Source organism: Cupressus sempervirens, chromosome 2 (assembly GCF_028749045.1).
Source record: "Cupressus sempervirens isolate cs-2001-9-10 chromosome 2, ASM2874904v1, whole genome shotgun sequence".
In the NCBI taxonomy this organism is placed as follows: Eukaryota; Viridiplantae; Streptophyta; class Pinopsida; order Cupressales; family Cupressaceae; genus Cupressus; species Cupressus sempervirens.
In genome coordinates this window covers 83,676,563-83,692,730 of record NC_143119.1, presented here as the reverse complement: position 1 = coordinate 83,692,730, position 16,168 = coordinate 83,676,563, and the positions used below count along the sequence as shown (strand labels likewise).

Genomic DNA, 16,168 nt, shown 5'->3' with positions numbered 1-16,168 from the left:
CTATAATTAATCATCGTCAAAGTGTAATCATGCATACATGAAATAACTAGTACCAAAGTAGTCTCATCATATAATCAACTAAGTATGAAAACAATATCCAATAATTTGGAAAACAATGTCACTGATCATCAAGCATAAACATAAAGCTAGCCTAAAATAGTTTGGCAATAATAACTAAAAAGTAAACTAGGGGTATGCACTACAAAATGTCATAGATCTTAGCCTTCTTGTTATCAAATTCATCTTTGCATCCTGAACTATTGAATTGTGACACACTTAATAGATTATAGTTAAGTCCTTTCATGTAGTAAGCATTGTCACACATGATCTTGTTTGTCAATCTAATTGATCATTTTCCTTTCATGAAATAGGGTGCATCATTACCAAATCTAACATTATTTCCATTATAATACTCAAGGGTAATGAACTTACATTTGTCTCTAGTCATTTGATGTGAGCATCCACTATCAATGATCCATCTATCACTTATATTCACATAAAATATCAATGTAGTTTCCTCGTCTTCATTAAAACCATCTTTCATAGCAAAATAGACAATTTTATTATCATGATCATCAAATTAATCATTGGATTACTCTTCATCTCTAATAGATTTTTCACCCTTCAAAAATTCATCTCCTCGAGCCTTCTTGCTTAGTATGCCAACTGCAGACTCTTTCATTCAACCACTATATGAAGCAACACCCTAGACTTCTTGCATTTCTCGGGTTCTCACACATGAAAAGTTGCTTCTAGCCTGCTATCTCCTTATATAGATAATTTAGGTCTTTTTGCACTCAACCACAATCATCCATTTTAGGTTTGGTCAAATACATTAAATATACCCATCTTTCCATTTTATTCCCTCTAGAAACTTCCTCTACAATCCTCTTTGAATTCATCTCAAAATAGTTTATCTTGAATTCTATGCCACCAACTCATCATAGTTATCTTCCACATGCTTCACACAGTTCAAGAAATCATCTTTGTCAGCTCAAATTTTTCAAATCTTTGATCTAACACATTTTACTATCACTCAGCAATAACAAGTTGTTTCCTTAGAAAATATTGTCTTTTGATGCTCAGCCAACACAAGATTTCTTGGCATACACTAATTCTTTACTAGTGCTCAACACATACTAAACGTTCTTCACTCAACACCAACTAGATTTCTCTTCTCGGTACATACTGAACTTACTGCTTGGCCTCAAATAATTTTTTGCTCAACCTGCACTGACTTTCTCTGTTTCTATAGTTTGCTCAGTCAAGCTTGGTAGACACATTTCTTTACTTGACCTTCTTCTAGTCTTTGCTCAAGTATCTTTTCAATATAGCCTTAAGTAGAGAAACAATACACCACAGCATCAATGTCTTGTTTGGTCTTAGTGCTTCTTTTATAGACAATATAACTCAACCTTTCTCTATGTTCTCTTGTTATCCTTTCTTTCAAAATCCTCTTTGTCAATCAATCAAATGATAGTATTCAGACCAAAGTAAGCAATTGTCTCACCAACAAGTAGTAGGTTTGATATCAGTGACAAAATAATAATTTTTCCATGATAGGTTTCATCAATCTTCTTCACTTCAACAATATCCTTTCAACACCTTCTTCACCTTAGGCTTTGTGATTTTCATTGATTTAGCCTTCTTTGTTGGTGGAGTGACTACTGCAAGGGATTTACCCTATGTAACGCCCCACCAAGGGATCCAAAAGAATTAACCTAAATTTTTACTAAGTTTGCCAAACTTTTTTTTTAAAGAATAACATGTACAACAATCATAAAGTAGCAGAAGCAATAACATACAATCATACATAAGAAAACATAATAGATAACATTCCTTAAGGATCCCAAGATATTAAGTCACATTTAAATTTAAATAATACTAAGTCTATTAAATAACGCAGCCATATGAAAGAATAATTACAAGTCCAACTCCATTTAAATAATATACATTTATTTCAAATGCCACTTGGCAATAAAATTCAAAATGCACAATCATCCATTGTACATATCACAGGGTATGAAAGGTTGAAAGAATATACATTTATAAATTAGATAACAAGGTACAATCCAATAAGTAAAATCATCCATCAAATAGATATAACCATCCATCATAATACACAAAGATAGAATGAAAGTAAATGTAGAACAAGGAACTCTAGTCATGGCATCAACAGACAAATCTCAACGATAAAAGTAAAAAGCACTACGACCTAACCTCGTGGTAACCCAAAAGGGTCCATTCCCACTGCACTGAGGAGATAGTCTCAAGTCTCAAACAAGATATCAATCCAAAAAATAAAAAGTAATATATATGTCAAGGAAATAGCTAAAAGTAAGCTAACTCAAAGGTTCCAAGATAAATCGACATCTAGACCCAAAAGCAAACAGAGAAATGTAGGGAATCTACTGTGCAAGCAGGCAAGTGTCATCACACAAATCAAATCTAGGATTACCTAGCTAGTCTTTTAATCCTCTGGCCCCCTAGTGACTCTATGTGGCACTAGTATCCTTTCATACTGAAAAGGCATACTAACAATACATGATTGCAACCAAGCATCCTCTGTACTCTCATCCTAGTCTGTACTAGCACTCGAGGCATGGGTGAGGAAAGACAAAGACTCTTATTAGATTCATTTTACTCTCATTTAGTGTAGTATTTTCACTTATTAAACAACTTACAATAGGTTACCCTGGCAGCCACTTTGGGCCCTAGCCTCTATTGCAAGCCACCTCTTGACATTACTTATAGATAACCTACCCTAAGCTCATAAAAGTAAAAATCAAAGAATCACAATTTTCACTTTAGTCCTATATAAATGACTAGAAAGCATCAAAAGATAATCCACAATAATACCTCAGTTCTTTACAAGCAACTGGAAAGCATCAAAAGATAATTTACAATAACACCCCAATCCTTCACAAGCAACTAGAGAGCATCCTAAAAATAACTGATTGAAGACTCAAAGATTAAGTCAAATAGGTAATACCATTCATCTCAGTTTCACACAAAAACACTGAAAATATAAATAAACAATAGATCCAAACTCATCATAGAGCATACCAGACACATTAGCATGGTTGAGTTCAAAAAGATCGAGATCAAATCATCATCATAATATCACAAACATAGAACCCCCAAGCCTTTGGTAACATCCTAAGACTAGTCAATGCTCTAGTCAAACCAAACCTAAAACACAAGACAACATACAATTAACAATGTAGGTTTCATAGTTTGGTTTGATTTTAAAAGCACATAGTTTGAGTTTAACAGTAAGGTCAAGTTTTCATTTAAAGTGTAGTGCCTGCCCCTAGTTCGCATTTTTGTTATCATTGTCAAACTCTTTTAGGGCTAGTTCTATGTTGTTGGTTAATAGCATTGTTTTGAGACTATCAGATATTATGTTATGGATTCAGTTGATATGTGATGAGATTACTTAGACTCTACATTTCATATATGCATAATGATTATTACATTGCTTTCAGTTATTGATGATGATTAGATAGATGGTTTATTCTGTGTGATTTCTCATGGAGACTTACCCCATACTTGCATGTGTATGGTGTGTGTGTTTTTTCTTGTATGGCATGTCTAATGCGGTTAAGGAAGGGAGTCGTAGTCACTTGCTAGTCGGGATCTACACGATGCACCACTTCTTGCCATTGCTTGTTTAGTTTAGTATATATTGTGCTTGTACATGCATAGTTTTTATGCAGGTTGCAGGTACCGAGTATCAACTTCTCTAAATTGCCAGGATGAGCGTACCCTACCACATTATCTCAATGATAAGAGAGGGGAGATAAATTCTCAAGTCCAAATCCCAACCCTTTAAGCCATTTGTTCTAATTGGAAAATTAGGACAAGTATCTGAGTTGAGTATCCTCCAAATATGTCGGATGACGTAATTCATGATATTAACCCTTGGTTTGATTTTGTATGTATTTTGGCTATAGTGGGTTTTTCGTATTTTACCTTGTGAGTCTTTGGTGTATTTTCTATTAATTAAGCCTAATTAAAAGATTTAATTAATGGAAAATTAATATGATATTTTAATATTTATTTTATTTAATTAATTGGGAAATTAATTAAATAAAATAATTAAATTTGAAGATAAAAAGTTAAAAGTTTTAATTTGGAATATGACTATATTTATTTTAATAATAATATATTTGGAGTTCATTTTTAAATAAATGACTAAATAATATCATTATTAAAGCTAATAAATATATCAGCAATTAAGTTTTGAAAATAAAATTTAAAAATGGAAAATATATTTAAATTATTAAAAGATTCTAGATTTCATGTGATCAAAATATAAATATATTAAGATAAGAATAAGTGGAATTATTAAAGTTAGTGCACGAGATTTAATAAATAAATTAATTAAATTGGAAAGAGTAAAGTAAATATTAAATTAAATAATGTGCATTATTTTAATATTTGCTCACATATGAGTTTGCAAATTCTCGAGAGTTGTCATGTAGACAACACAGGAGTTTGCACTCTAAGAATGCATAAGTTGTCTACACTTAGGAGTTAGCATTTTATTTGAGCACATGGTGTCTACAACCTTATGACTCATCTAGAAGGTTGGAGAAGACTCATGCTTGGTTGTCATGCTTATCTTCTAGTTGTTTCTAGAGACACTCTAGATGCATCTTAGAGGCCTTTAAATAGAGGCTCTCCTAGTGTGTTTGGACAAGCTTACATGCATTTGAGAAGCTCATACGCTTCTACATGCTCATATGTTTCTACATGCTCTTATGCTTCTTCAAGCACTTCTAGTAATGTGGGAATTTCAGTTGGCTTGGATCTTGGAGGAATTGCGAATGTTGGAGAAGGAAGGGATTTTCTATGGACTTTTGAGGCATGGAAAATTAGCATCAGTGTCCAAGTGCTCTCGTGATAATCACATATTCTAAATTGCACTCTTTCTCTTCCTGTCTTCATCATGTCTGTTATATGTGTCTGAATATTCTTTGTGATTGAATCTTCAATCTTGAAATTAGAATCTAGATATATATATTTGAATGCGAAGAAAACAATAGAAAACCCTAGTTTCAATTTATGAAGAAATTAGATCTAAAATAGGTGTGGGTTCGAATTAGAATCGAATTGAGAAATAGATTTGATAATGTTTTCAATACTAATAGTCAGACCTATTAGGTGGAATATTGAATAAAGTTAGAGATCAATTATTTTAAAAAAAGGAAAATATTGTGTGTATGTTCTCCGTAGAAATGTACCCATTCATATTTGCAAATCTGCATACTTATGTACACATTCATATATATATATATATATATATATATATATATATATATATATATATATATATATATATATATATATATATATATATATATATATATATATATATATAATTAAAAATTGTTGTATTGTTTATCTATATATATATATATACATATATATATATACATATTTATATATATATACATATATACATATATATATATGTATATATATATACATATATACATATATATATATACATATATACATATATACATATATACATATATATATGTATATATATATATACATATATACATATATATATGTATATATGTATATATATATAAATATATACACATACATATATATACATATATACATATATATACATACATACATACATATATATATATATATATATATATATATATATTCATTGAAAAGTCGAATACTAAAAATGCAATGAAGGAACTGTTTACAAAAAAATCCAAATTACGTCGGCAAAAATCATTTTTAAAAATGTTTATTAATAATAATAATAATTAAAATTTAAAAATGACTTTGGAACGGGACCCCACATTGCCAGCGGTGTACCTGCGCAGGTTGCAAAGTATCCGCGAGTACGTAGGGTACCTGCAACCCGCGGGCCGCAAGGCTTTGCTTTTTAAAATTAGGTTTGTGGCATTTATATAAGCCTGTGACCATAGGATAAACGTGGGGGAAAATTGTATTATATTTACCATGTTGCCCCCCCCCCCCCCCCAACTAACATCAATGTCAGTTCATGACGATGGGTCGCAGCGTACCCGTGACAGTACTTAGTGTCAACTTTTACATTTTACAAATGTTTCAATATTGTTATAATATGAAACAATGTTATAATATATGATGTGGTGATATTATTATCATATGAATTCAAGGGTAAAATTTATGTTAATCAATTTTGAAGTTATTAGATATCGACTATTTTATATATGTGTGTGTGTGTATAAATAGATATATATATATATATATATATATATATATATATATATATATATATATATATATATATATATATATATATATATTAATAAAATTTTAATCAAGTTAATTAAATTTCAATAAGTGATATAGTTAGAATTTAATAATTAATTTAATTAATTTAATTTAATTAAGGCTAATTATTAGTGTATTATAGATTGAAGATTTAAGTTGTTCAATTATTGTTATCGATGGTTTTGGGATTCAGTAGAATTCCACATTGACTTATCGAAAATCAATAGATAAGTGCAGATCGAATTTAATAAGGAGTGTTGGCAATTATTATATCAAAGATTATTGATTGTCCTTGAGGTGCTTAAAGGAGGTTATAAATTATTTATCTTAATGACTCGTATAATGGGAATGTATCTTAAGTTATATTCAACTACTAGTGACATTGTTGTTAGCAAAATAATGAAGAATCTACCATCATAGATTTATTTTAATATAACTTGTTATTAGCTATTAAATTATTATCAACTCAAATGTTAATGAAATGGAGTATAGTTGATTATCAATAATACGGGTTTGTTAAGAAAATGTTAGTATACTTGTTATTAAATATTAACAAGTTATTATTATTGAACTATTAATATGATTATTTGTGTATTGGGTTGTAGTTGACTTTTTACGTACAAACTATTGTTAGTTATTAGTCAACTGATATTTATTGGGTTGATGGTGTGCTTGTGTAATTATTAATTAAATCAATTAACTAGAGTTAATTGGATTTAATTAATAATCATGTTATGTAATAGAGATTTAATTGATATAATTCTTTTAACAAAGTTGTAAATTATCCATATCGAAGTCGATAAGTCTTATTCTAATGACTTGAATAATGACTCTACATATTTAATGGTTATTAGTGATGATTTAATTATTGCAACGATTGAATTAAGAGGCTTAAATTTTAGTAATATTTAATTAAGTTTTAATTAAGTATTATTAGAATGATAAAAGGTCATGGATTGTGTACCTATGTTAATTGATCATTTTAATAAAGTCATAATCTTCTTATTCAAATATTGGTAATTGGCTCTTTTATTTAACAAATAATGATCCTTTGATTATGTTGAGGAGTTGAGGTAACATTAAATAAAAATTAATCAACTAGAATATGGGTCATAGTTAAATAAAGAGAACAATTTAATTAAAGGCCAATGAGTAAATATTTGTCCTTAAGTTATTCTTAGGATAATGTTATCGGGGAACAAATGGGTTGACGTGTAGGTCAAATGATAAATCCTATACACTTGAAGTATACTGGTAAATAGAAATTGAAACTCCACACATCATTCAACTATGTGATTTTAGTAAACCAAAACATGTGTTTGCATTGTGTATTCTCTATGCTTCTTGTTTTGGATTTTGGGTTGACTAGTGTTGACTAGTCTTAGGTTGTTACCAGAGGCTTGAGGGTTATGAGATGTGATGGCATGTTGATCTTATTTGGTCTCGATCTTTCTAAACCCAACCATGGTTATGTGATGGAATGCTCTATGAGATGTTTGTATTTACTAATTGATATAGTTGAGATTCTTATGTATCTGTGACACTTGACTTAACCATTTTTGAGTCATCGATCAGTTATCCTTAGATTATTTTCTAGTCGCCATGATGGGACTGAAATGTTGATTTATTTCTTGATGATGTCATGTTGTGACATGTTTTCACTCAACCATTTTGGAGTCTTCAATCAGTATGATTTTGAGATATTCTTGGTTGCTTGTTGAGAACCAATGGATATTGTGATTTATTTTGAGATATATTTTGGTTATTGAGAACCAATGGATACTTATGATTATCAATGATGCCTTCAGTTGCCAATAGAGAACTATTGTGGTCATGATTTTCTATGGATGCTTTTCAGATGCTCATGGAGATTTGATGATTCTTATTGAGGATATTTGATGCTTTTATCATGGATATTTGATGATTCGTATAATGGATTATCTTTTGGATTTTCTTTCCAGTCGCTTGTATAGGACTAGGGTGATTTTATGATTCCATGAGCTTAGGGTAGGTTATCTACTTGTAGTGTCGGGAAGTGGCTTGCAATGGGGGTCGGGGCCCTAAGTGGCTACCAGGGTAACTCATTGTAAGTTTGGTTAATAAGTGATAACATTTACACACTAAATGGGGATTGAATGAACCTAAAAAGATAATTATTTTGGTTCTCGCCCATGCCTCGAGCGCTTGTACAGACTAGGATGGGAGTAGAGAGAACGCATGGTTGCAACCTTGCATTCCATAGTATGCCTCGTCAGTATGAGAGGATACTAGTGGCTGCATGAGATCAGTATGGACCCATGGAATTTAGCTAATTGCCAGGGTAACTTGTACGTGATAAATGTGATGACACTTTCCCACTTGCAAAGTAGGTTTCCTACATGTCTTTGTGTGCCTCTAGGAATTAGATGTCGGTTTTGTGTGATGGAACCTTTGAGTTAGTATACTTTTAGGATTCCTGGACTTAGAAAGTAATTATACTTTGTGGTTTTGATAACCTATTTGGGACTTGAGACACTGTGGCTGGAGTATTCTTGGTTGGTATTTATCTTCATTCTATTCTTGGATCATTATGATAGATGATATACCTTATAATGGATGTATTTATTGATATGTTTCTTACATTGATGATTTGCATGATGTTATCTTATGCTTTACTTTGCATTTTAGATTAATTTTTGCATATGATGTAGTATGAATTAGGAGTGACATTCCTACTAAGTTAATACCGATGATCTCTTTGGTGCTTTGGAATGTTACACACGGAGGGATGGCTAGGATCCATGATGGTCTAATGATGCTATTTACTATTGGGAGGAACCGTGCAGTTAGTTAGTTATGTTTGTGATATATGGTTGTATTATATGATGGATGTTTATGTCTTTTGTGATGATGTATCATGTATGATATGTGGTTTCATTTATGTTATTGCATCATGTATTAGAGTTAGTACGATGATGTACTTTCTTTACATGGATGTTTATTCTTTTAAGCCTTTCATACCTTGTAACATGTATAGTGGATGATTGAGCAATCTGAAATGTAATTACTTAAAGGACACTTGTATATGATTTAAGAACGTTGGATGTATCATTGCTAAGGATGTGATGTTAGATGAATAGTTAATTTAGATGTGATACAATGTTAAGGGATCTTTAAAGAATGTAATCTGTTATGTATACTTTTAGATGGACATTGCTATTGATTCTGTTACTATGCATAAGTTGTAAATGGTTTTACTTTTATGTTTTAAAAAAAAAATTTGTTTGGTAAACTTAGTGAAATTCTAGGTTAATTCTTTGGATCCCTTGGCGGGGCATTACATAAAGTAAGTTTTCTAAGTAGATGAGATTTATAGTCTACCCTTACAACTTAACCCATTCTCATTTTAGAACAATTTTCCCAAATCACAATAAAAATCATTTTTGTAGAAAATTCATCTATGAAAATCTCAAGTTCACCCATTAATCATTCACAACTTACAATTCTAATTTATTTTAATAATAATTTAATTAAGTACTCTAATTAAATATTATTAAAATTCGATAATCATTTTTGCTCCCCAAATACATTTTAATAATAATTAATTAAAACTCTTGATTAAAGATCATTAACTTCTTTCATAACTTATTTTTAAATTATTAAAAAAAAAAAAATTTACTTTATTAATAAAATTGTAATACATTAATAACAATTTAATTATTTAATTCAATTAAATGAATTAACAACTAATAAGCTAAAACCTTTATTTCATTATTAAAATTGAATAATTTTAAATTACATAAAATATTTTTAAAAAAATTGAAAAATGATTTCAGTTCAGTGCTTAAGGCCCGCACGGCCAGCAGGGATACTGCCGCAACAGGGTACTACTACATCAATAGTACCTCTTGTTGTAGTAGTTCTACTGCCACAGCAATACCTTGCTACGATGGGGAAAAAGTAAAAGGGGGGGTTGGGGGGTTAGTGGCCCTCACCCACCAAATCATTCTTTTATTAAAAAAAATTGGTATATAAAATTTGTTTTCAAAAACAAACAAATCCCACCCCAAAATTATTTCTATTTAATATTTCTTTTTTTCACAGAAGTTCTAACAATATTCTAATAGGAAAAATATGACAAACTAGTCAAATTTACAATTTAAAATTTCAATTTCTTTCAAAACCCTTCCTGGTTTAATTAATAACTTTTAAGTCTACAAAATGAGGGTTTTACTAATACTTTTAATCCTCACCTATACAGAAGAAATCAATATTCATACCAATAAATTTCAAAATTAAATATTGAAAGATTCTTCACAATAAAATTTTGACAAACAAACAATTCACAATCGCGGTGAGGACAAGAATATTAAACTATATAATTAACTGGGTGATCAAAACACAATGATCTACTTGGTTCCGATGCTAAATTCGCAAACACCCAAAGATTGTGAGAGAAATCTTTTCTCTCAAAACCTTCTCTCTAAAAATTCTCTTTTTCAAAATTCCTAGTCTCCCTTTTTGTAAAATGAACCCTCAATTGCTAATAAGGAGTTCTCTCCTAAATTTGGGGCACTGATTGTGCGATCACCCAAGGAAACTCCTTGATCACAACCCTTTAACCCTTTATTCACTTTTTTGAAACTTAATGCATACTTAATGCAATTTTAAATATATTTATTAATTTTACTTGCTCTCTTTTTTATAATTAATTTATTATATTTTAATCTCATGCATAAGCTTTAAGCCATTTAATTAAAATAAACTTTATTAAATAATTGCTTACTCTCCCTTATTAATTTTTGAAGTGGTTTTAATATAATATTTATTACGTAATAATAATATTTAGCATTAATCTAAAAATGATCTCCTAAATATATTATTATTAAATTAAATTAATATTATTACGCTCTAAAAATATATTATAATTTTCTCTTTAAATTGAATTATTTTTAATTAATTAATTTGCCAATTAATTACATATAATTAAATATTGAAATTATTATACTAATTTTCCATTAAATTAAATCTTTAATTAATCTTTTAGTATGACTTAATTAATAGAAAAATCACCAAAAACCTATGCAACAAAATACAAAAACCCATCATAAAAATACCACATACAAGATCAAACTCAAGGGTTATAATCACAAATTTACATCATATGATGAATTCAGAAGGGTAATCATCTTAGACAATTATCTTAATTTTCTAGGACAATTGGTGTAAAGGTTAGGATTTGGACTCAAAAATTTATCTCCCCTCTCTTACCATTGAGATATTGCAATAGGGTACGCTCATCCTGGCAATTCAGGGAAGTCGATACCTAGTACCTATAATTTGCATAAAATCCATGCATGTACAAACACATATATTCTAAACTAAATAGGCAATGGTATGAAGTGGTGCATTGTGTAGATCCTGACTAGTAGGCGACTACAACTCCCTTCCTTAACCACATCAAAAAAATCATACATAAAGAAAACATACATGCACACCATACACATGCAGTATGGGGTAAGTATCCATAAGAAAATACGTATAATAATCCAACTAATCATCATCAAATGAATGAAATCACTATAATAATCACCATCAAGGTATAATCATGCATACATGAAGTAACTAGTAATAAGTAGTCTCATCATATAATCAACTGAGTATCAAAACAATATCTAATAATCTAGAAGATAATGCTACTAATCATCAAGCATAAACAATAACTGGCCTAAAAGAGTTTGGTAATAAAATTGAAAAAGTTAACTAGGGGTAGGCACTCCACCCTGTTTGTCTGCACTTTGATCCTCTTCCTCATCACCACTATTGTTGTCTTCATCATCTTGAAGATCTTGAGTCAGCATCAAAGTTTCTTTTCCTTTTGTCTATTTTCATAGTTTACCTTCTAGGTTTTCAATAATCTTCTCATTCTTCTTATTTGTAGAAGCAATTTTGATATTAACCATGATTCTAGCCTTTGCTTCTTCATACTTCCCAAAAATTTTAGCCCTTGAATCAATTTGTTCCTTGAGTAGTGCAAAAATAATTGCACTCACATCATCAACTTCAATTTCATAACCAAAGGGCTTAAGCGATGCTTTTGTAAACACCCCACCAAGGGATCCAAAAGAATTAACCTAAAGTTTTACTAAGTTTTCCAAACTTTTTTTTTTTAAAGAAAGAATAACATACACATCAATCACAAAGTAGTAGAAGCAATAACATTCAATCATAATTAAGCAAACATCACAGGTTACATTCCTTAAGGATCCCAAGATGTTGAATCACATTTAAATTTAATTAATACTAAGTCTAATAAATACCACATCCATATGAAAGAATAACTAAAAGTCTAAAGTATATTTAAATAATATACATTTGTTTCGAATGCCACTTGGCAATAAAATTTGGAATGCTCAATCATCCATTGTACATGTTACACAGTATGAAAGGCTAAAAGAATATAAATTTATAAAAATAGATTACATCATCCTTCTCAAATCCATGATACAAAGTACAATACAATAAATAAAACTATCCATCATAAAGATATAACTATCCATCATAAATATACAACCATCTATCATAATACATAGAGATAGAATGAAAGGAAATGCAGACAAGGAACTCTAGCCATGGCATCAACGAATAGATCTCAATGGTAAGAGTAAAAAGCACTACCACTCAACTGCATGGTAACCCAAAAGGGACCACTCCCTCTGTGCTAAGGAGATAGTCTCAAGTCCCAAATAGGATATTAATCTAAAATATCAAAAGTACTCTCTAAGTCCAAGAAACCCTAAAAGTAATCTAACTCAAAGATTCCAACATAAATCGACATCTAGACCCAAAGGCAAACAAAGACATGTAGGAAACCTACTATGTAAGCGGGAAAGTGTCATCGCACAAATCAACACTAGATTTACCCTGGTAGTCTCTCAAGACCCTGGCCCCCTAGTGACCATATACAGCACTAGTATCCTCTCATACTGACAAGGCATACTAACAATGCATGGTTGCAACCAAGTGTTCTCTCTACTCCCATTCTAGTTTGTACTAGCACTCAAGGAATGAGCGAGAACATACAAAGACTCTTATTAGGTTCATTTTACTCTCATTTAGTGTAGTATTTTTTCTTATTAAATAACTTACAATGGGTTACCCTAGCAGTCACTTAGGGCCCTGGCCTCCATCACAAGCCACTTACTGACATTACATATAGATAACCTACCCTAAACTCATCAAATCACAAATCAAAGAATCATATAAAAATCACCTCAGTCCTATACAAGTGACTGGAAAGCATCAAAAGATAATCACAATAACACATTAGTTCTTTACAAGCAACTGGAAAGCATCCCAAGAATATTGATCGAAGACTCAAAATGGTTAAGTCAAATATTTCATACATTCACCTCAACTTCACACAAGGATACTAGAAAGCAATAATGAACATGTTGGTAAATAGATTTGTTCTTTTCAATTTAACTCTCAAAATCCCAAATCTAAAAGAACAATCAGATACCAACAATTGGATAATATATCTTTAGGTTGATAGATTTCCTCTAAATTGAAAGGTATAGCTCCCTTATCAAGTGATATTCAATGAATTTACTAGTCCCTAAACTAATTGGGTAAATTCTCAACCTAAGAACGGAAGAGGGAAAACCAAGCTAGCCCTAGACAGAACTAACTCAGGTAGATTTTAGCTCCTAAACCTAGCCAATGCCAAGAACCCAAAATTCCTATGACTCCTTGATACTGGTAATGCAATATGAATGTAAATTATGCAAGTGCAATGAAACTGAAATAAAAGAAGATTAAACATTCTAATATTTGCAATATAAAAAATTGAAAATACTCCAATCTACAACCCATTCGCCATTTGACTTAGAATGTAAGAAAGTGCTCAACACTGACCATAACAATACTCTGATTGAAAGTAATCAAAAAAAGTGATGCTCAAATACTTTGATTCATAACCAAACCTTTCTTGTTTTAAACACAAAAAACACAACACTTTGATTATATTTTCTTGCAATCTATAGTCAAATTTATTACAAAAGTTGAATATCAATCTCCAATGCATAAACCAAAATACATAAATTAAATGCCCTACCCTCTACTCTAGCAATGCCTACCTTTATGGAAAAGAAGAACCTTTGTATCATCATCCAATTCCTTATTTAATGCCTTTTCATCTTCATGACCCTTCAATCACCAGTATAACTGATTCTTTCTCATCCAAGTCTTTATTCATTTCTCAACGATAAACTATTTTCACTCTTTTTGAATCCTATTCTCTTAACTTTTAGTACCTTGACCATTCTAATGGTATCATTCTTTATGAATTCAATGCAAAAGATTCCTCAAAGTATTGCAACGGTCTTCTAAATATTAGCACTATTGGGATACTTTGACTCTTCATGTCCAAAAATCTGATTAGCCTAGAATACTTTGCCTTTTTTTTTTTGGAATAGTTGTGTTCAAACATTACACTGCCTATACTTCCTTTGCACCTTATGTTTGCAAATAATGGAAACCATGTGCACATCAAAACCTTTTTCTATCCTTTTCCATAAAATTGAATGTATGAAAAACATGAGCAATTGTGTTGAGCAACTCAATCAATCTTCATTGATGAGCATATCTTACACACAAACTAGAAGCATGCATAGAAGCAAATTGTACTAGTCAATACAAAACATGCATATGAAATGATTGTCATGTAGCCAAAGTAGAAAATACCAAAAAAAAGCTTGGTGATCTCCAGTTTTGTAAAGAAGGAGAATATTGCATAGAGAAACAAATAAAGTGTTGATGAGCCTAAAGTTATATATGCCCTCCACCACCAATGATAATATTCACTACACAACGGGAAGTAGCAGAGAACAATAGTGATCTTGGCACAAGTGACCAAAAGGATGACAAAGATGATGAACAAGAACCCAAATATATAGTAGAACTGATTCAGCCATATGGAAGTCAAAAAGAAAAATAGTTTAATGAAAATAGCCCAAAAAGTTAAGATGCCACTAATTAATATGGAAAAAATTGATTGCATGTACCAAGTCTATTCTAAAATTTTCCTTGGGATCTTGTTTGTCTTCAATAGATCCTCAATTGCGGGTTTCTTGAACCCAAAGTAACTACTGACAAAAACCAAGGGTATAGAAATTCCAAACGATAAAAAGACCAATGCAAACATTGTTCCAAAGGGCACCACACCAAATTATTTCTCACCCCATATCAATGCATTCAGTATGAAGAAAATGCAAAAAAAAAAAAAGTACTTGAAAACATAAAAGTAGACTTTAGGGTATATATTTTTTATTCTGTGCCTTTGAACATCTTATACAAATGAGTTGAAGAGTAGCCAGCAAATAAACCCCTAAAAACCCATAACAAAACCATAGCAATCATCAATCCACCAAAATTCGAGGGAGAAAGGAAACCAAGCAATGCAAATATCATTGTAACAAGTGTCATTCCAAAAAATTGAACACCAGTTCCAACATGCACACAAAGCAAGCTAGAGTGACTAGGAGGCCTGAATACATCTCCATGGACCAATTTCCATCCTATTTCCATTCTCACCTTCAAACAAAATTGAGTGGATGATATTTAAATTTGTATTGGACTAGTTTTAAAAAATTTCCTTAATGGTAGTGATGCACTTGGTAACTTCACACCAGCTTCTCATGTCATAACATACAATGAGGTGCAATACAGAAAATGGAGTCAATACATCAGACCTAGGTCTCCATTACATACACAAGTTCTAATTTATCAACATACAGCTCGATAGCATCGAGGGAACTATGTATTCTTTGATTGATGCTAATCCATTATCTTTCACTTGCTTGAGCATTCTATCAAATGGTTTTGCGAGTCT

The 16,168-nt window shown here is 30.8% G+C and overlaps 1 pseudogene; it reads right to left on the bottom strand.

The window, feature by feature from the left end:
* Positions 1–14,896: 14,896 nt before the first annotated feature.
* LOC149571151 (transmembrane 9 superfamily member 7 pseudogene) lies at positions 14,897–15,864 on the bottom strand (annotated as a pseudogene).
* Positions 15,865–16,168: the final 304 nt, after the last annotated feature.